Below are 21,180 nucleotides of genomic sequence, written 5' to 3'. Positions count from 1 at the left end.
AAGGTCCTGTGGGAGTGTCATGGCAGTCTTTAATACAGGTGTAGTAAACAAACACAAAGTTGCTATTCACAGTTATTTGCAGTAACCTTACCACACTAAATACACTTTCAACTGACACTTACAAAAAGGAGGCACACGATATGTGGTTACTGTCTGTAAGTGCCCCGGTTACCGACATTTTTTATAAGGAGTGTAAGGAAAAGTATGTCATTACAAATGGAAATGCTCCCAAGGAAATTCATTTTTTTTTGGTTTTCTAATAACTTGGGCCCCGCTTGACGAAACCTTCCAAACAAAAACGTAATCCACCTAAGCTCGTTCTTGGAAAGTTTCAGGGTGATCTGTGAAGCAGTGGCCGTGGAAAAAAGGAGGGCAGGTTCCAAACAGGGGCGTAACAAACACCCCCGCAGCCCACGCGGTGCGGGGGGGCCCCCCAGTCTTCAGTACTTGAAGGGGGGCCCCCTTGCCCCCCCCCCCCCCCCCCCGTCTTCAGTACTTGAAGGGGGCTCCCTTCGAGAAATTAATCCTGCCTGCACTGGGCTTGGAGGACTCGTTGTTCTGATTACCAGCCACGGATATATATTGTGTATTTAGTATTGTCCTGCTGCTCCCTCTGTCAGCCCCGCCCAGCCTCCCTGGAACAGACATAGTTGCGAATCTTCGGCGCGGGCAGGGCTGCTCAATTAAGAAAGTCACTGAACAAGGCTCCGCAAGTCCGCTTCCTGCACCCAAACGAAAAAAAACATTGAAATGCTCCGCCCAGGGCCCAGCGCGGATTGAATGCCTTTTCAGGGGCAATGCTGGCTCGTGTGCTGCAGGCACGACTTCACCCTACTGAGGAGGGACTATGGCGAGGAGGAGTCATACGAACTGCAGATGAGCAAGAATGAGCAGGTGTAATTTGAAATCCCTTGGCTCAGCAAACTCCTTTTGATCGCCAGACCGCAGCCCCCCTAGACCATAACACCACATCCTTTCAGCTCCTTCTCTCACACCTATGCATAGGCCCCTCCCCTGCAGAGCCCTGCAGTAACAATGAACTCTGAAGGGACAAGCCTGGGCCAGAGCGGGCCTCACTCAACCCTCCACCAGAGAGAGCAAGGGAGGGAAGGCGTGCTCCTGTCTCCCCAACTCGTCCTGTGTCTCTGTTAGCTCTTCTGTTGGTGAGTTCCTGTTTTATACTATACCTTTGTGTTTCCCTTCTGTGCTTAATTTACTGTCAGGCCCTTGGGTTCAGAAATCTGATATTGCCCAGCTCTAAAGCAATCAGCCGACGGGATTGCTGATTAGGGCAAGCGCCTGCTCCTGAGATCTGTGGATGTCATGCAGGTGGTCGGTTTATATCCGAATGCGGCTTTTATTCTCTTTTAAACGCATAGAGTTGCCAACACGGAGTTCCTTTCTTGTTTAGGCCAGGGTTCTAACCTCGACTTCCCGGTTGATTCATTTTCTGTACTTTAGTTTAATATACTATAAAATCAGTGGCAGAACACAGAAGCCCATAATTATTGGCATGGCGACCGTAATTTTGAGGTTTTGTTGCTATTTTCCGCATAAATATGGATTTGTCATACGATCCATCATTTGTGCATGCAGGTTCGGGGCTCTAAATCTAGCACCAGCATTGAGTCGGCAAATAAAGATGCTTCTTTAGCGCCAAGATACCCTTCCTAGAGGCTATACATACAGCATTATTTGCAGAATTAAAAAAAAACGTTTCTATCTCAAAAAGTTACAAAAAATACAGCAACACATGTTTCTGCTTAGTGGAAGGGTTGACCGGTCACATTTCTATTACTTATTGCAGCATCTAGGTGTCAAACTGGTTCGAGTTAGTTTAAAGCATTTGACCAAATAGTATTACCCCATTATTTTGTCACTATTACACGTAAGCACTATCACAAAGTGTGCTGTCTTACACTGCATCATTTTGCTTTTTTGCCACATAATTTGGTCTTCCCCACCACATAACTTGGTCATCCCTGACCGCATAATTCCAGTGGCCCTGATTATTGGGTAGTAACGGGCAATCCGAATTGGGGTGCATGTGTATGGGGTATTTCTATAGCACAAACCTAACCCAAAGGCAGTGGAGTGGGGCATTTTGCAGGGCCTCAGTGCCACTGATATTGTGGATACCTCACTCCACATCATCATTGGCAGTGCTCCCTGTTTTGAACTTTTGACCTACAAATCACTACTATCAGCTGTTTGTGTAATTAGTTCAGTAGACCCAAACCATGACTAGAACACCCAGAATGCATGAAGTTGAGACACAAAAGCCCAGGAATGGAATCTGTCTGTAATGGCATGCACTGATGTTGTTGGTCCCCTACTTGCTGCACAAGTGACAGCTATGCTGTGTACAGTGGGGTGTGCTAGGAAACAAGGCAGATAACTGAACACGCATAGTAGTCCTTAAAATCAGAGCCCCGATCGATACACAAATATTACCTGCCCACGCGAGGTTCTTACCAGGTTTGCCTCATAAAACTCCTTTTTACTCATCCAAAAGCCTCCTCCTACTGGTAAGACCAAAAAAAAAAAAACCTTCACTCTTTTATCCCTCCACTATCCATTTCAATCAAAATTCACAGACTAACATGTTCACTTCTCAAATTCCATCTTCAACTATACTAATATACTACCCAAATAACTGAATAACTTATCCACTACTCAAATTACTTCATATTTATACTATACTTATTTTCAACACTAATCCTTTATGGGTTCTGGAGTGGCGTGCTACTTGCCAGAAAAGCGCTTCAACACCCATCAGTGGTAACAAGTGCTATATGAATGCAAATCTTTCTTCCCCTTTTATCCCGCTGCTATCCTTCCCACTCCAAGTAACTGACTAATATCCACCACTGAAATTACTTCATATTTCACCATATTAATTCACCACTAATCCTTTATGTGCTTCCTGAATAGCGTGCGTCAACAAGCGCTATATAAATACAAACCTTTTTCCTCCTCTATCCTTCTGCTATCGTTCCAAATCCAAATAACTGACTAACCTATCCACCACTTAAAATGTACTTGCTTGTTTCACTATACTAATTCAACACTAATCCTCTTTGGGTCCCGGATTAGCGTGCCCCTCGCAGAAAAAGAGCTTTGACGCCTCGTCAGGGGTAGTAAGCGCTATATAAATGCAATTACAATACAATACAATACAAAGGAAGTGCTCCAGTGACTGTGATTAGCGTTCACTGACAGCATTCGGTTAGTCTTAGGGAGACAAAGAATGCTGAGGTAGATGCCCTCCAGAAGGCATAGGTATATGACTCAGGAGCTGCCAATGAAAGGAAGTGGAAATGTGCTTTAGACTTTGCCGGTATTGAAGGTAACTGTGTGGTTGCAGACTTCCCTGGGCTGACAGTGGGTGAGGAAATGCTACGTTGTCACTGTAGGTTTATTTACAAGAATCGTGCATGTTCTCTGTTGTTTGTCCTTGGGGTACTTGCTGACTGGTGCTACATATGGGAACAGGTTTGCCTTTGACAGGAGGTATGGTTTTGTGGAGTGCATAGTGTAAATTAATGTTGGTGTGAGGAAACAAAAATCAGACCCTTTGTACATTTAATATTATTGTGTGCATCATCCAGAGGATGAAAATTAGCAGGAACGTCTTTGATGCCGTAGAGGCTAGCAAGATGATTTGTTTTGGGGTGGTCAGTTAAAGAGATTGTTGAACATGTTTTAAAGTACCACAGTGTCATTGGGGAGAGCAGCAGCTGAAAGGCTCAGTCTTTACTGGTAGGCAGTGGTTAGATGGGGACTGGCCATCAGTCTTTCTGTCGGTGGCGGACAGGGGAGCAGTGGGGGCGGTCACAGGTTTGCAATGACATCCAAGGGGTGGTTTTAAAGGCGGGCGGAAAAGTAGAACTGCGGGGTTCGTAGGGGTGAGAGTAGAGTTAATGAATGCGTTAGTAGCAGGCACGACAGCAGTGGTGTGTATTTGGAGGTGGTTAACTGAGCGGGCTTCGCTTGGAGGTGGGTCATCAAGTAGGAAGATGTGTTTGGTGGGCTGTCTGGAGGCAGTGTTATGTAACTTTGCTGGAGGGTGCAGCAGCAGTATTTACTGATGTATGTAAATCGCCCGATGAGAGGGTGGAACTGACCAATGGAGGAACCAGAATCCATTTTTTATGGCTTGGGTGAGCCCCTGCAGTATGGCGGGTCGCTGGCCTGAGAGCTCTTGACTGGCGCGGAGAATGGGGGGCCCCCTCCATGTACTTTGCAGGGGGGCCCCCTCAAGTTTTGTTACGCCACTGGTTCCAAAATATGTTTTTACCATGCAGGTCTCTATATGGTTGGTATTATTGCTAAGAATTATGTATGTTTGTCTTGTGATATAATGTTTGGAGATCCTGTAAGAAAATCATGATATATCGGTTAGCATGTTGGCTAATCGAGCTTCTAGAATTGATATTTAAGGCTCCTTATACTAAGTTGTTTATGTAATGCCTAGATCACCTCTGAGGGGTTTTACTTGAACTGCTTGTGAGATCTGTTCAGGTGAAATAACATATTATTTCTATCTATGATGAATTGTAAAACTGCTTGAATACTTTATTGTTGGTATTGCAATGTTTTATCGAAATAAATATGTTACCTAAATGCAGAATATCCACTGTCTAACTTTGTTTATTCTTTGCAGACACCCATATCATACCCTTAAGTCATTTTCACTTTAAAGCTTAAAATCGTCAGCAGTTACTTTTTTGCAATCAAAAATATTTTTATTTCAATGGAAAAAACTGCATTTAGAGAACTCTTATCTATAATAAAAGCAAAAAAAGGATGTTTATATGTCACGTATTTCATGCAAATAAGGAAACAGAGAATAACGCCTTGATTTAACTCTCAAGAATACGTAATCTACAGAAGTTCACTATTTACACAGTAGGGGGTACTCTAGCATAAGGCTTAAAAGAGAAATACGATCTGTCTATAAACTCTCGCATGAAATGCTTTTGGAATACTGCATTATTGCTCACTTTGTCGAACAAGTCGCTTCCATAGAATTTGCGTTCTGTGCTGAGAAAAAAACATAATCAAACGATCTTACAAAACAATTAGTACACACACTCAATTAATATTCCACAAAAAATCAATACATTAATTCTTCAAAAACTCATAGTATTATAACTTAAGCCGAATTCTACATCAATCTTCAGATTTTGTCAACACGATTTTAATAGCCTGCCTTTACATAGTTCTATAGTTAATTCTATCACGTGGCCTGTTTCAGTTTGTCAAGATGGAGGATCTTGTACTCTGGGCCCCTCGAGGACACCACAGCTAGGCCTCTAATGACTGACATGAGCTCACACAGGATACGATACGGTTCGGGACTGACCACGAGCGAGCAGCCCCCTTTATTGATTTGTTGACATACGCAGAGCTTCGGAGTCCCCCGCTGCTCAGTCCATCCTATCCCACCTCCGTTAATAAGAATACCAAGTCTTACTCATATACATAGTCCCTCCCTCAGCCTCTGATGAGGTGCTGGATTAGGCCTCAACCAAGCAGGTCGACCTCGTCCTCCTCTCAATCCTTGGGGCTCCTCGTCTCCATGCGGGGTGACTATTGATCATTCTGTAATAGTGTAAGGTGTGGGACCAGGCCTTATGCTGTTCGTTAGCGCAGGCGTGGAGGCGCGCAACGGACACCAGTCAGCCTCACACCCAATGCTAGTCGGAAGTGACGTGCCCGAGCGCACGCCTTCCATTTATTGGTTCCCCGCAGGCCACGCCTGGCCTGCGGATGAGTGGATGCGTGCGTGCAACAGCTAGAGTGCTAACAGCACTACATCCCTATCCAACTTTACAAACTTTGATTTTGTCCTCGCAAATGTTCCTGAATTGGGTGATCAGTCTATCATAGTCTCAATGTGAAGCGCTGTACTTGCGTGTCCCTTGTTGACGACTTCAGGGGCTCAGCTGACAGGCATAGTCCTTTAGCTTCTGACTCGGGGGTGGATTGGGCCGTAGGTTGTATCGCTGGGGTTGGCTTCGACCATGTTCTCGGTGGTGTGGGGTGCTCCTGGTAGGGGTTTGCGTCGTTGATGGTCCACTCTCTGGCTCCGGCATTACTTCTTGTGTCCCTGCTGGCGAGTTGTCTTCATCCTCTTGCGTTAGAGCCCTGGGCGATGCCCCAGTGTTGTCCAACGATTCCGAGTTGTTGGCCAGCCCAGGGGATACCACTTTGAACCACGAGGTGTTCCTCGACACTTCTTCCCCTTCCTTGCGCGCGGTCACCATAGTTCCTTTGGTGGCTGTCACAATCCACGGTCCCGGTTCGTAGGGCGTCTGGAACTTCCCTCCAGGGCGTCTGTTCCGTATGACCACTTGGTCTCCCCGGCACAGCCGTCGTGGTGTTGCTCTTCGACGCTGACTTGCTCGCTGATTGTTCTGTCGCCTCCGCTCCTGGGTCTCATCTGTGTCATTCGGGGTCGGTACCATCCCCGGGGCAGTGGGGAGGAGATCTCTGCGTTGTCCTTGGAACATGAGGGCCCACGGGCTTCTCTGGGTGGTGCAATGAGGGGTCCCTCTATATTCCCGTAGGAAGTCATGTAGTCTCTGTTCCGGATCTGCTTGCTCTACCATCGCTATCCGGAATGTCTTGTTTAGAGTTCGCATAAATCTTTCGGCCTCCCCATTTGCTTGCGGCCATTGGGGTGTTATGCGCCGGTGTGTGATGCCTCTGGCCTTCAGGAAAATTGCGAACTCTGCTCCCTGGAACGGTGGTCCGTTGTCGCTTTTTAGTTCTTCCGGGTATCCAAACATGGAGAATAATTTTTCTAATGCTGGCCCCACGTGTGTGAAAGCAGTGGAGTCGATTCTTTCAACGAAGGGGTATTTCGAGTATGAATCAATAGCCACTAGTGTGTGTCCTTCTCCCGGAAAACTTCCGAAGTCCACACTTATTTTGGTCCACGGTGTGGTGCAGGCCTCCTCCATGATGATCGGGGCCGGCCTCTCCGGATCACCCGTCAGCTGACATGATAGGCAGTTCTTCACATATTCTTCCACCATAGTTTCCAGCTCGGGAAACCACACCTTCTCCCGCATGCGGGCCTTCATTTTCGTGGCGCCTTGGTGGCCGCCGTGGGCGAGCTGCGTAGCTCGATGCCTGAGGCGTCGTGGTACCACCAGTCGTGTTCCCCTTAGTAGCACGCCATCGTCGGTGGCACTGAGTTCATGACGGACATGCCAGAACTTTGTGAGGGCCTCCTTGTCCGCTGCCGTCCAGGTGTTGGGGGGGTGTAGGTAATTGGCCCAGGTCCCTTCCTGGGTGGCTTGTAGCGATCTCATGTACGGGTTGTCATCAGCAGCCGCTTCTTTGATTTCACTGATGGTCATGCACAGGGGGCAGGATGTGAGTGCCACCCATCGGGCGTACTCTTCGCAGTCATCATCGGTGGGGGTCGGCTCCTGAGGTAGTGGATGGCGTGATAGATAGTCCGCCGGGTTTTTGGCTCCTGGCCGATACACCACCTCCATTCCATACGATTGCAGCTGGATCACCCATCTTTCAATGCGTGGTGGTGGATGCGGGGCTGTGCCCTTGAAGAGGTGTACTAGGGGTTGGTGATCTGTGACCATAACGAATGGGTGGCCCTGTAGGTAAAGGTGAAAATGGCTGCAGGCCCACTTGATCGCCATGGCTTCCCGCTCGATTTGGGCATACCGGGTCTCGGTGGGGGTCAAAGCCTTGCTAGCGAACGCTAGTGCTGTCCATTGTCCGGGCTCCTGTTCCTGGGTCAGGACTGCCCCCAGGCCTACCGGGCTGGCGTCGACAATGACCTCGGTGCGTTTCCCAGGATCAAAGTAGGACAGTGTGGCGTTTTCCAGGAGGGCATCCTTGATGCTCTGGAATGCTTCATTTTCCTTAGTGCCCCACTGCCAAGCAATGTCCGTTTTGGTGAGGGCTCGTAGGGGTTCGCTTTTCGTGGCCAGACCCGGTATGAATCGGCCACAGTATGTGGCCATCCCAAGGAAACTTCTCACCTCCGTTGGTGACTTGGGCGCTGGAGCGTCTTTGATGGACTTGGATTTCCTCGGGTCGACCTGAATTCCTTCCTGGTTAAATATGTAGCCAAAGAATTCAATAGATGACTGAAAGAATTGACATTTGTCTTTGTGGAGTGTAGCTCCATATGTACTTAGTCTCTTCAGGACGTTCCGCAGATGTTTGTAATGGTCAGATGCGGTGGATGAGTGTATTAGGATGTCATCGCTGACGTTGATAACTCCTGGCAGCCCCGATAGGAGCTCTCTGATGGTGTTTTGGAACACCTCAGCTGCTGACGATATGCCGAAGTTGAGCCGTTTGTAGCGCCTGAGGCCGAGATGAGTGCTGAATGTGGTGATGAATCGGCTCTCCTCCGCAAGGGGTAGTTGATGGTATCCAGCATTAAGATCAATTTTGGAGAACCATTTTGATCCATTCACGTCGGCCACTATGTCGTCCATTGTGGGCGTCAGGTGTCTCTCTCTCCGGATGGCTGTGTTCGGTAACCGCATATCGATGCACAAACGGATTTCGCCCGGCTGTTTAGGCTTTTCGACAATGACCATGGGTGAGACCCATGGGGTAGGTCCCGTCACTTTTTCAATGACCCCAAGATTCTCTAGTTTCTCAAGTTCTTTCTCCACCAGGGGTCGGAGGTGGAAGGGTATCCGGCGGTGGCGCAAAGCTGTGGGGGAGATCGATTTGTCAATGTGGAGCTTGATGGGGTCACATTTGATGCACCCTAATCCCTTGAACAATTCAGGGAACCGCTCTAGCAATTCGTCCACTTGGTGAGCTCGGATCCGGTTGGCGAAGGCTATCAATTTCAGATCCTCTGCCGTATGGCTGCTCAGTAGGGTGTCAGCTTCCCCGTTGATAATGTGGATTGTTGCCGTTACTTCCTCCTCATCTGCTCGGATGGGTATCACGATCTTCCCCTTGAGAGGTAGGGGTGTGTCCGCGCCATAGGCGAAGATTCTCGTTTTGGACGGTAGAACCTCGGGGCGGGGACGCAGCTTGTTGAATTGTTGCAGTCCCATCACATTCACGGTGGCCCCCGTGTCGATGATCGCCTTCACTTCGCTTTGTCCCATTTGTACCACGCAGGTTGGCTGTGGTCGTCGCCGCTGCTTGAGTTCCCGGGCGAAAGAGACGACGTACGCCTCTTCGTCTTCCGAATCTGAATCATCATAGACCGTGGGCAGGTGTTTCTCTGACTTCTCCGGGGCCGGGTCGGCTAGTGACAGTTGGCGGACTGCTTTAGTGGGTGTCCATGACTTCTTGGGGTTTCTAGTCTGGTTCTTCCTGCGGCAGACTGACGCGAAGTGGTTTGGGATCCCACAGTTCCCACAGGTCTGTCCCTGAGCCGGGCAGTCCTTGGCCGCGTGTGGTTCATGGCCGCAGTATCCACAGCGGGCCTGAGGTGACTTCCTTCGATATCCTTTCTGTGCCTGACCACATGTCCTAGGCCGCACAGCGTCCGCGCGTTCTATCTTGATGTTCTCTGTCTTGATCGGGGTTTTGTGTAGGGTCTGTTCCATGGCCGTCGCTCTGACGTCCGAGAGCTCGTGGGATCTAGCCAGGATGAGGATGTCTTCCAAGGAGATACCGGGCTTGCGAAGGATTTGGCCTCTCAATGTCTTATCCCGGCATCCCTGGATCAATTGCCTCCTTATGGCTCTGGGCTGGTCCTCGTCAGTGGAACTGGCCAGCTCCCTGACGCGCGTGTGAAATTGATCCATAGGTTCTCCGTCTCGTTGACGTGCCTGTCCCAACTTGAACACCTGGAAGTCCACGTTCAATTGGGGATCAAAGTGTCCGTTGAGAGCGGCAACCGCGTCAGTATAGCTGGCCGCCGCACCCGTGTTAGGGAGGTGTTTGAAAAGTCTGAATATCTCATCCCCTGCGTAGTGGAGTAGTAAGGATCTTTTTACTGCGTCATCCGTCTCTCGTGTGACTACAAAGTAGTTCTCTAGTCTTTCTAGCCAAATCTTCCAGCGAGGTGAGGCCGTGGACGGGTCGATTGCTTCGCTGAATGGCGGCAGAACGCCGGCTGCGGCATGCTGGAAGGGGATATTAATGACAGGCGCTGCCCCATCTCCATCCCCCATGGCGGCGACTCCCAATTAGGGCGGCGATAACCTCTGGTCTAGTCAGTCCCCTCAGGAATTCACAGCAGCACGTGTACCTGTGCAGGGATCCGCACCATCTGCTCACCTCGTGCCGCGGCTTCCTCCTGCACCACGTGTGCCGTGTCTGGCCAGGCGCGGGATGTTCAGGACTGCTCCAGACGAACTACCAGGTTTCCAGGGTGTTGGCAGTTGTTCCTCTAGGCGTCGGCACACTCCCCCGGGTCACAGCAAGCCAAAACGCGGTGCACGCGAGATGCGTGAGGGTTTGCAGGGCGTTTTCCCGCTTCCCACGCGAAATGCGTGAGATTCGGCAAGGCGTCAGTGCCGCGAACCACGCGAGATGCGTGAGGTTCGGCAAGGCGTCGCAAAACACCAAACCGGGGCACCGCAGGAACCAGCAGACGGCTCGCACCCTCACCGGAGGGCAGCCAGAGGAGGGAGGTCGCGCCCCAGCAGGCAGGCAGGGCAGTGTCAGGGAGGAGCGCTCCGACAGCAGCAGGCTCACTGGTAGGAGCCGGGACATGCGCGGTCGGCGCCGCGGAAGAGGAGCGGACCGCTCCGTCGGGTGCAGGTGCACGGGCAAGGGTTGGGCCCCCTCCGCTCGTCGCCAGTGTAATAGTGTAAGGTGGGGGACCAGGCCTTATGCTGTTCGCTAGCGCAGGGGTGGAGGCGCGCAGCGGACACCAGTCAGCCTCACACCCAATGCTAGTCGGAAGTGACGTGACCGAGCGCACGCCTTCTATTTATTGGTTCCCCTCAGGCCACGCCTGGCCTGCGGATGAGTGGATGCGTGCGTGCAACAGCTAGAGTGCTAACAGCACTACACATTCACTGTGGATACCAGGCCCTGGATCTTTATTTAATTATTATGCTTTTGCTTATATACTTTTTGCTTCCTTAGATCACGCTATGTAATGCAACCTTTTTCTCCTGTGTATATGTAAAGGGCTCTGATACTCACGGGTCATGCTAGCGCTATACAAAACTTTTAAAATAAAATAAAAAATTTAAACAATGTGTGAGAGACTTCTCTGGCCTAGACTCCGGAACCCTCCACATGTACAAACCATCACCCATCAGCTTGTCACGGTTGGTCTGTCTACGGCACTCCTTCTTAGGGCGGTCTCCTTCCACTTTCTGAAACAAGGATATGTTGCAGGTGATCCACAATGAGCTGTGAGTCTATGACCATCGGCCCATGGACTTTTGTAACCACCCAGATCACTCTCTCAAACAGGGTTCTAAACTTCCACCCAGGATGGCGATCCTTGAACAGTACTCGATCTCCCGCTCCCAGGCTCCAGGGACCTGCTCTTCTGGCCCGGCTGGCCCATTCATTGGTTTGTTTCCTCCTCCTCTGAGTGCCCTTCATATTCACCCTAGCCCAGAGGGAATGCTGGTCTTTTAATAGCCACTGCATTGGAGTGCACTGGGTGGTGCAATGAGGTGTATTGTGATTCATTTGCAGAAAACGTAGACCATCGGCCCATGGACTTTTGTAACCACCCAGATCACTCTCTCAAACAGGGTTCTAAACTTCCACCCAGGATGGCGATCCTTGAACAGTACTCGATCTCCCGCTCCCAGGCTCCAGGGACCTGCTCTTCTGGCCCGGCTGACCCATTCATTGGTTTGTTTCCTCCTCCTCTGAGTGCCCTTCATATTCACCCTAGCCCAGAGGGAATACTGGTCTTTTAATAGCCACTGCATTGGAGTGCACTGGGTGGTGCAATGAGGTGTATTGTGATTCATTTGCAGAAAACGATGTAGACTCCATTGCAGATCCTCTCCTTGGTCCACTGCATTCCTGAGCGCTGTAGTCAGAGTTCTTACGAACGTTTCCACAGTGCCATTGGCCTGGGGCCACTGTGATGTCACTTTTTGATGCTGGATCCCCAGCCTTCTAAGTACTTGTGAAATTCCGCCCCCTGAAATGGAGGCCCATTGTCAGTTTTTATGACATCCAACAGCCCAGATGCTCCCATTGTTTTCTCCAGCACAGGACACACATGAGAAAATGTGGTAGTCACCACTAGCTCAACCACTGGGTATTTCAACAGTTCATCTACAATTACCAGGGTTACCTGCCCATCTGGGAAGTGTACAAAATCCAGATTTATTTTTGTCCATGAAGTAATAGGGGCATCTTCTGTGGCGAATGGAACAGGGGCCACTGGGCTTCCCATGACCCTGCAGTGCATGCATCTCCTCACTGTTTCCTCGACCCTCGAATCCATGCCAGGGAACCATACTTTTTCTCTCATCATGGCTTTTTTTCAACACCTTGATGCCCCTCATGCGCCAGCTCCACCACTCGAAATCTCCAGGGCCTTTGGGGATGCCCATTCAATGCCCCCTCATGATAATGCCCCCGACCATGGAGCATAACTCTTCTCTCACTTTCTAGATTTCCGACATTCAGTGTTTCTCTTCTAGATCCCATAGAGTGGCATTCTGCAGGAACAGCTTCCACCCAGTTGCAATGGCCTCCGCCATCATCCTTCTTCATGGCAAGTCTGACATCTTCCAATGTCCTACAAAAACAGGCCCGGACTGGCCGTTGCGGGCACCGAGCAATTCCCCGGTCGGCCGCAAGGGTGGGGGCCGTTTTTGGGCCGCTGGGGGCCGTTTTTGTGACAGGGCCGTTTTTGCAGCAAAGCTGCAAAATCGTCCCTGTAACAAATTCGGCAGAAAAGCGGCCCTGGTAAAGAGCTTGATGGCATCCCCCCCGTCCCCCAGGGGGAGGAGGGGGGGCCGGCCAAGCACTTTGCCAGGGCCGGTTTTGGTTCCCAGTCCGGCCCTGTACAAAAAGGGAGATTTACCTATGCTTCTGATATTATTTCAGACAATTAATGCTTAAACAGGGATAAACAAAACTTTATTAGTTTATCCCGACACTTTATTTATGTCATTTTGTTTAATTATCGATATATTAATTTGTGTACAAATTTGTTCCTTGGCAACTGTATATTAACTTGTGTACAAATTGTCAATTGATTTGTTTTTCACATTCGAATATATTCTTCATTTTTTTGTATTTTTTTGTGTGTTTCACCGTAAAATTTATTTTTCCTTGATTTATGAATTTTTAACTGTATGACAGTACGTTCAGTTGATGATGTTCTTTCTCTGGCTAACTATAAAATATGATCGATAATTAAACAAAATGACATAAATAAAGTGTCAGGATAAACTAATAAAGTTTTGTTTATCCCTGTTTAAGCATTAATTGTCTGAAATAATATCAGAAGCATAGGTAAATCTCCCTTTTTGTAGTATTTAGGGACCCAACCTACCCTCTTTCCCACAGGGCCCCCCCCTTTTTTTCAAAAATCTTCCAATGTCAGCACCTTCCGGCAGGCCACTGCCTCCACTATGCAAGCAAACTCTGGCTCACTCAACATGTCCACCTTCACCACTTCTCCACAGCCTCAGTGGGGTCGCAGGACAGGAAATCCCCGGAGTTGCCAGCACCAAGCCTGTACACAACATTGAATCTGTAGGGCAGTAGCTAAAGAACCCAACGCTCAATCCTCAGTGGCGGGTGGGGTGCTGTAACCTGCAAACAGATTCAACATGGGTTTACGGTCAGTGCAATTGGGAACTCCCTGCCATACACATATAGATGAAATTGGTGACATGTCCACTTAATGGACAATGCCTCCCTTTCAATTTATTTTTAAACAAAGAGAATCCACTCCTTCGGTGGCGGGTGTATCCTCCAGTGGTGGGGAACACCCTAGTTGTTTTGATACCCCTCACACACCAACAGGCCCCTTGGTGTCATGCTTCATCATAGGGGTCCTCGCACCCCTCTCCGGGGTGTGGCGTGCTGCAACCTACTACTACGTGGGAGCACTTACAATGACTATGTGTGGTGTGAGTGAGGATTTTCTATGTGAGTGCGCGGTGGGGTTTCATTTTTAAGTGAGTGACGTTAAAAAGTACCTGGCTCGTGGGGTAACAAAAATCTTTATTGGGCCCCCGAGCAGGAGATGGTGCTATTAAAATTAAGTGTAGGAAGTATAGTATGCAAAACAATGTGTTTCACCTCCTTTTTGTGTGTGTCAACATGTTTCTGTTTAAAAAAACCTTCTTCAGGACTGGGGTACACAAATCCCCACCTTACTCACGTTTCTCTACTTTTTGACGATTTTTATAATACAAAAAGGGAAATATATAGTGCAGGTAAATCAATGTACCTAACAAAACGCCGCTGAATAGCTGACTGTTTTGAAGGGGTTCAGTTGCCCCATGAGCCAAAATCCAGACGTAGGGGTCCCTCGTGCTAATCTGCAACGAGTTCTGCAAGGTAATACCTCCTGACCGACCCTCACGCGGCTCCCTTTCAATTTACACATTGCTCATTGCCGTTAGAGCCTGCTTGCAAATGCCAGAGGTGCCCACACTCCGGGATTCTGTTTCTGGGTCAATACCGCACCTAAACCAACAGGGCTAACCACCAATTCTGTGGCCTTGTCCGACTTGAAATATGCCAAGGTGGCGTCAGTCAATAGTGCTTTCTTAATGTCCTCAAACACCTTCTGCTTCATAGGTCTCCAAACCCACTTGACAACAGTCTTTGTAATTGCTCCTGACAGTATCGGTAGATGCGGCAAAAGCGTCCCACAGTAATTCACCATCCCTATGAGGCTCCTTACATCCGTGGGGTTCTTTGAGGCCGGTGCTGACTTGTTGGCTGCTGACTTTTGAGGGTCTACCTTCAAACCCTCCCTTGAGAAGATGAATCTAAAGAACTCAATTTGAGGCTCAAAAAATGAGCATTTGTCTTTGTGGGGTGTTAGCCGTGTATCACTTAGCCTCTGTAGCGTCACTTTGAGCTGCCTGTGATGTTCTGCCACAGTGCACGAGTAGATCGGAATGTCATGAGTGATATTGATGAACCCTTCCAGCCCAGAAAGTGTCTCTTTCATGGCATTTTGAAATACCTCTGCGACAGAGGAAATCCGAAAACTCAGTCTCTTATGTATTTTTAACCCCAGATGTGTTGAAAAGGTGGTGATGTAACAGCTATCCAGGTGTAGTTCTAGCTGGTGATAACCTGCATTTGAATCTAATTTTGAAAATCACCTGGCTAAGTTGAGGTCTGCAATGATATAATTTACCGTTGGATCATGATGTGTCATCCCTGACTGATGGCACGGTTGGGCAGCCTCGTATCTACACAAAGTCTTATCGCCCCCGATTGCTTGGGCTTTTCTGTGATGACCAGGGGAGAAACCCATGAGTGGGTCCTCTCACTCTCACGTCCATGCTTTCAAGTTTCTCCGACTCAGCCACCACCTGAGCTCTCAGATGGAATGGAATATGTGTGTGTCACTGTGCGGTGGCCTGCACAGTAGTGTCAATGTGTACCTTTACTGGGGCACCCTGTCGATTCCCCTGTCCTTTAAACAACTGCGGAAACGCGTCCAGGATGCGATCTACTTGCAATACATGAACCAATTTTGTATAAAGAAAAAAACCAGTCCAAACTCTTCTACCGTGCTGCAGCCTAGCAGTATTCCGTCACCCTTCTTGGTTACGTGGAAGAAAGTTATGACATCTCGGTCCTCATGCCTTACATTCACCCATGCATCAGTATTAATTAGAGCACACACCTTCGTGCCCATGATCGTGACATCACACAGAGGATGGGGGCACCTCCTTCTCAGTCCCGGGGCTGTAAATGAAATAAGGAACAACTTATCATGATGCTCACCCTCCGGCCAATTGTCATCCTTCCATTCATTCTCCTCTTCACCCGGCAGTGAGATGCCCTCCAGAGAAATTGCCTCACAGCCCCACCTGAGGTCAGCGGCTTCGTGCCCCACAGCCCCCACCACTGTTTCGACACATCCTTGCAAAGTGATTCCGCTGATGGCACACCAAGCAAATGCTTCCGTTTGCAGGGCTTCTCTTGGCGGGGTGAGTTTGCCGCCCACAGTTTCCACACAACGCACCCATGTCCAACCTACCCCGGCCCCTCTGGAGTGCTGTTCGGATGTGCAGTGTATGGACGGATTCCACCTTCACCTGTACTCCACCATTGATTGAGGGCTGGTCCATTCCTCAATTGAACACCACTTCCATCTTATCTGCTCTGGCTTTGCATAGGTCAGACGTGCACGCCATTCCTCCAGCTTGATCCTTGGTTGATGGAGAATCAGTCTCCTTAGGGTTGCTAATCGGCATCCCTGCATTATCTGTGCCCTGACCTCCTTGGGCTGGTCATCATCAGTACAGGTACTTGCCAGTGCCCTGAGGTGGGCATAGAATGCATCAATGAACTACTCCTTGCCTTGCCTGTCGCAACTTCAATCTTTCAAAATTGGGGTTCGTCTGAGGATTAAAATTTACATTGAGCGCCATTATTGCAGCGTAGTAATCCCCAACACCCCCACTGTTCAGGAGATGCTCAAACAGTTTGTATATTTCGTTCACCACAAAATGTGGCAGCAGGAATATCTTCACTTCATTGTCCTTTTCTCTCGTGGCCGTGAAATAGTTCTCTAATCGACGTACCCAGGTTTTCCACCTCAGTGCTGCCTTTGCTGGGTCTGCCAATGCACTGAATAGTGCCAGGGCACCCACTGCTGCATGCATGGTGTGTCACCTCCTGCTGCAGCCTCCGGAGAGCCATGCACCACTGTTTGACCCCTTGCCACGTAGGCGTTATCTACCGTCCTGTTCCCAGGGCACCGAGTGAAACTCAGCAGTGTCCGTATGTGTTGGGCGCACTGTCGCCTTGCCACCAAGTGCCTGGGCCTGGGCCTATGGGCTCTCTGCTAGGCCTCGTGTCAATGTTAATTTCCCCCTGATCTGCCACTACTGGGGCATTGCTAGTCCCTTCTATTACTAAGAAACTCCACTGTGTCTGTTTATTTCTATTTGAATTCTTATTTTCTTTCCTTCCTTGCTTTGTAATGTCTTTGCTCTTTTTCCTTTTAGTTTCGTCATGTTTTTTGCTTCACACTCACTGATGGCCTTTGATCATCCCACAAGTCCGTCCGCCCCGCTCTCGGGGCCTTCTAACTTCCTTGAGCGCCACGGGTGCCGTGCCGATCGCAGCAGGCCACTGGCTCTTCCTTGCTCTACGACCAACGCGCGGGTAGTGCCACATCAGCTGAGGCATTCGTAGACTGCCTCCTCACTTGGAGCCACAGCCGCTACTCCCTTCGCTGCAGGTGTCACTCGACACCCATCACAGTTCTGACATGGGCTCCAGACTGCGCTTGTCACAAATGTACTCTGGGCCCCTCGTGGGTACTATGGTTAGGCCCCGGCCCACAATGAGTGACATGAGCTCACACAGGCATTCCGTTCGGGACTGACTACAAGCGGGTAGCTCCCCCCTTCATTTATTGGGAAGGACAAGGCCGGCCTCACCAGTGCATGCTGACGTATTCAGAGCTACAGATTTCCTGAATAGAAGTAGTGGAATGCCATGACTACAACTTAGGTCTTTCAATTCCACTCTCAGCAATGCAACCAGTAGATCCCATCACCTGTAGTGAGGCTTACAGCCATGGCAGGAAGTCCCCATGTCACATGCATCTGAAGGTCGGGCCCGTCGGAAAGGATATACTCAGGTGATACCATGCGTAGCCCCTTCCACACCATATAACCAGGTGTCAGGGTTGTTTGTGCTCTTATCCCACCCTGTTTACCCACTGTACTGCACCACCACAATGGCAGCGATGATATTGATCATCATGTGCTCCTTAGTCTCATGGGTGGCCCTGATGGTGATAGCCCTTAAGCCCAAACAACCTAGGACAGTGTGCCTCTGTATCGACATGTGACTCCCAAACCATGCCATTAGACTCGATCGGCGCATCACACCCACCATTGATGAAATGATGACAGACCTTAACAAGCAGCAGTTGTTCTCCTAGGTAGACTTCATTTTTTAAATATTTTTATTTTTTAGCCAGTAGCCATTTGCAGAGAGCACAAACATAAAACAAAAGAAAAAAACCAGGAGAGTATACAGTATAATAGCATTTGAACATTCCGAGGTAGCAAACATGTAGAAAACCCCACCAGGCAGATTGAGCGCTAAGCACGAAAATTAAATACTACATACCAACAAACGAATAACGAGGAGGTAGCACAAATGAAAGTAGCAATTTACAGAGAGCACATACATAAAACCAAAGAAAGAGCAGAAGATTATGCAGCAAAATAGAATTTGATAATTCCGAAGTAGCAAACTTATAAAATGCCCCACCGGGCAGATTAAACCATGGGCACAACAATTAAATAATACAGACAACAACAAAAAAAAAGCTGATAGCAAGGGGAGACCAAGTATAAAAGTAGTATCCGATATTGGCCTCCCGAGGATTGATTTTTAATTTCCATATGCTGCAGGTGTTATAAATTCGGTAAGAGCACCCCAGATTTTAACGCCCAGTCTCCGTTTTTGTAACCCTTTGATGGCATAAAGGTTAGTTTCTAGCTGGCATGGAGCAAATAACCTACCTCTCCACATCTCGAAAGTAGGGGGTTCTTTCTGACGCCACAATGATGCTATACATAATCTAGCCACAGCGTCAGCAATATATATTACATATCTGAATGTGTACATTCCCTGTGCTAGCATAACATCTTCTAGAATCCCCAACATCATAAGTGTTGGGTTATCTCAATATGCACCCCTGTAACTTCCGTCAGGAAGGTCTGCATCATATTGATTAGTGGTTTCAATTCAGAGCATGCAGCAAACATATGAACTATATCTGCCTGGTCCCTCCCACACCGGGTACATTTGTCCTCGTTCATCCTGGCTTTTTTTTAATGGTTTTTACCCTCCTAGACCCACCACCCTTGGTAGCCACCCCCCTCCCCACGCAGCTAGACAGTTGTCATTGACACCCACGTCAAATTTCCCATAGTTGAGTTTGTCAATACCACTGCATTTGAACATGTGAAACCAAAGCTAGAGAAAATCTTTGTAGTTTAGGGAATTACCACATGAGATAAGAACAGACAATGCACAGCCCTTTCATGAGAGCAAATTCCCAAACTATCTCAGTCATCTAATGATTTGCTACCATTAGTTCATGCTTAGGTGGCCACAAGCCAACGTTGATGTGGAATGCTTCATCTGCACCCTTAATAAGGCTCTGCACATTGGAGTTGTGCATGGGAATATCGAGAGTAGGCACATCACAATTCCTTACAAGCATATTCCAACACTCCCCACTGTGTTACTTAGACTTTGTCCCAGCCACCCTTCTATTCGGAAGATCTGTCAGAGACACTATTCCAGCTGCCGCCCAGTGGCACCCTCCATGCTAGACATGGCGACAAGTCAACGGTGCTGGGAAAACAACAAAGGAGCTTCCAAGGGGCCGAGATTCAGCAGCCAGAAACTGCATGTGGGAAGTCAGGTGTTAGTAAGATACCGACATCCAAGGTGCACGTTTCACACCCCTTTCGAAAAGGGGGACTAGACCATTGCGAAAGTGAAAGGAACAATGGCCATGGCCATGCTCACTCACAATAGCTCATGACAATCCTTTGAGATGGAGAAAGAGGACCATCAATAAGAAGAGATAATCCACTGGAGCAGCAGCCACCCAGGAGCCCACCCCCAACAGGGCAGGAGGGTAGAAAAGAGTGGGAGAGGACCACCTCCAACTCACTCACTCCACCAGTTTCACCTCCAGTCTAGCCAAAGTGATCATGCTAGAAGGACATTCTGTCTGATAGTAGTGGGTAGCTTATGGGTATCCATGGGCTGCTGCAGCAAAGGCTGTGTTTAGTCTAACACGGGTATCCAGGACTGATAATACACTCTCAACTCAGCAGGCTCTAAGATAGGTTTTTTGTAAGGAAGTATCTCTCCATACATTTCTGGTGTGTTCATTCTGTCTACTTTTACAACTTTTTGCCTTTGTCAATGTCATAACAATAGCCACTATAAACATGCCACATATATTCTGCACCATTGTGGTACATAAATAGATATCTATTGATACAAGATTTTGGTATATACTGAATAGAGGCAGACGAAGTGGGTTCCCACCTACAAAGTACCTGCTGGGTGTCTGGCAGGACTGGCAACATGTCTCTATACTGACAGTGTCTACGCTTTTGTGTATGGAAGGGCTCATGAGACCCCAGTCCATACTCTCTGCTCTGCAGGATCCTTAAAGCTATAATCATGGACTCTGGAGGGCCAAGTGTTGTCTACTGGGATTAAACAGACATTACACACAAAAGTGACATTCAATATGGGGCTTCAGAGTCAGCCAGCTATGGCCTCCATTACTGGATCAGTTGCAAACCATACCAAGGTTGAGATGACCATTCGGTATTTGTAGGACCTCCTCTTTTAGATAGGACGGGTTTGTTAAGCTGAGTAGTTCAAAATGATGCCTAAGTTATCTGAAAGTACTGGCATGTCAATAACCATGGCTGCCATTGTAATACCAGCAGCATGCTCACAGCGCTGTACCTTTATTATATCCTTAACAAAAAGAGAGGGGCTCAATGTGACCCAAGGGAAAATGGAGCTCCAGTATACTGTTGAGTAAAAAAGTTTTTTCCGTTGGGAAGACAATACGTCACAGGTTACAGGTTACAAACATTCACTAGACTCTTTCATTTGTTCTTCACACTTATAACCAATATATTGAGGTTTTGGCAAACACTTAACAAGGAAAAAACCATGTGAAGTCAAATAATGTACATTTATTTATAATTAAAACCATGAATCCATTTACAAATACATTAAAATTCATTAAAAACACAAAGAGACACCTAATGTGAAAGGTGGAGAAGAGAAAACGAGACAACACACTTTGTCTTGTTATATGGTCAATTCAAATCATTTGTTGGCAACAATGGGGAGGCTTTCCCTTCCTATACCCAATACTCTGTTGACAACTTAGAATTTTTACCCTTCTGTAATGCGTCGACGCGTTTCGGAAGCTATAGATGATTATGGCTTCCTTCTTCAGGACAGTTTCAATATATTTCTCCACAGCCAAATTGTCACCTAATGCATGAA

General features: G+C 48.3%; 1 protein-coding gene across 1 annotated transcript in view; it reads left to right on the top strand.

Moving 5' to 3' along the window:
• Positions 1–1,142: 1,142 nt before the first annotated feature.
• Positions 1,143–21,180, top strand: part of MTMR2 (myotubularin related protein 2) — a 530,987-nt gene continuing 510,949 nt past the window's right edge. The window contains exon 1 of the mRNA XM_078656989.1: positions 1,143–1,163. The gene's annotated coding sequence lies outside the window, so the exon portion shown is untranslated. The remainder of the gene's footprint in view (positions 1,164–21,180) is intronic.

This window comes from Lissotriton helveticus, chromosome 8 (genome assembly GCF_964261635.1).
Source record: "Lissotriton helveticus chromosome 8, aLisHel1.1, whole genome shotgun sequence".
In the NCBI taxonomy this organism is placed as follows: domain Eukaryota; kingdom Metazoa; phylum Chordata; class Amphibia; order Caudata; family Salamandridae; genus Lissotriton; species Lissotriton helveticus.
Note: the sequence above shows the minus strand (reverse complement) of the source record. Positions and strands in the feature narration are given on the sequence as shown.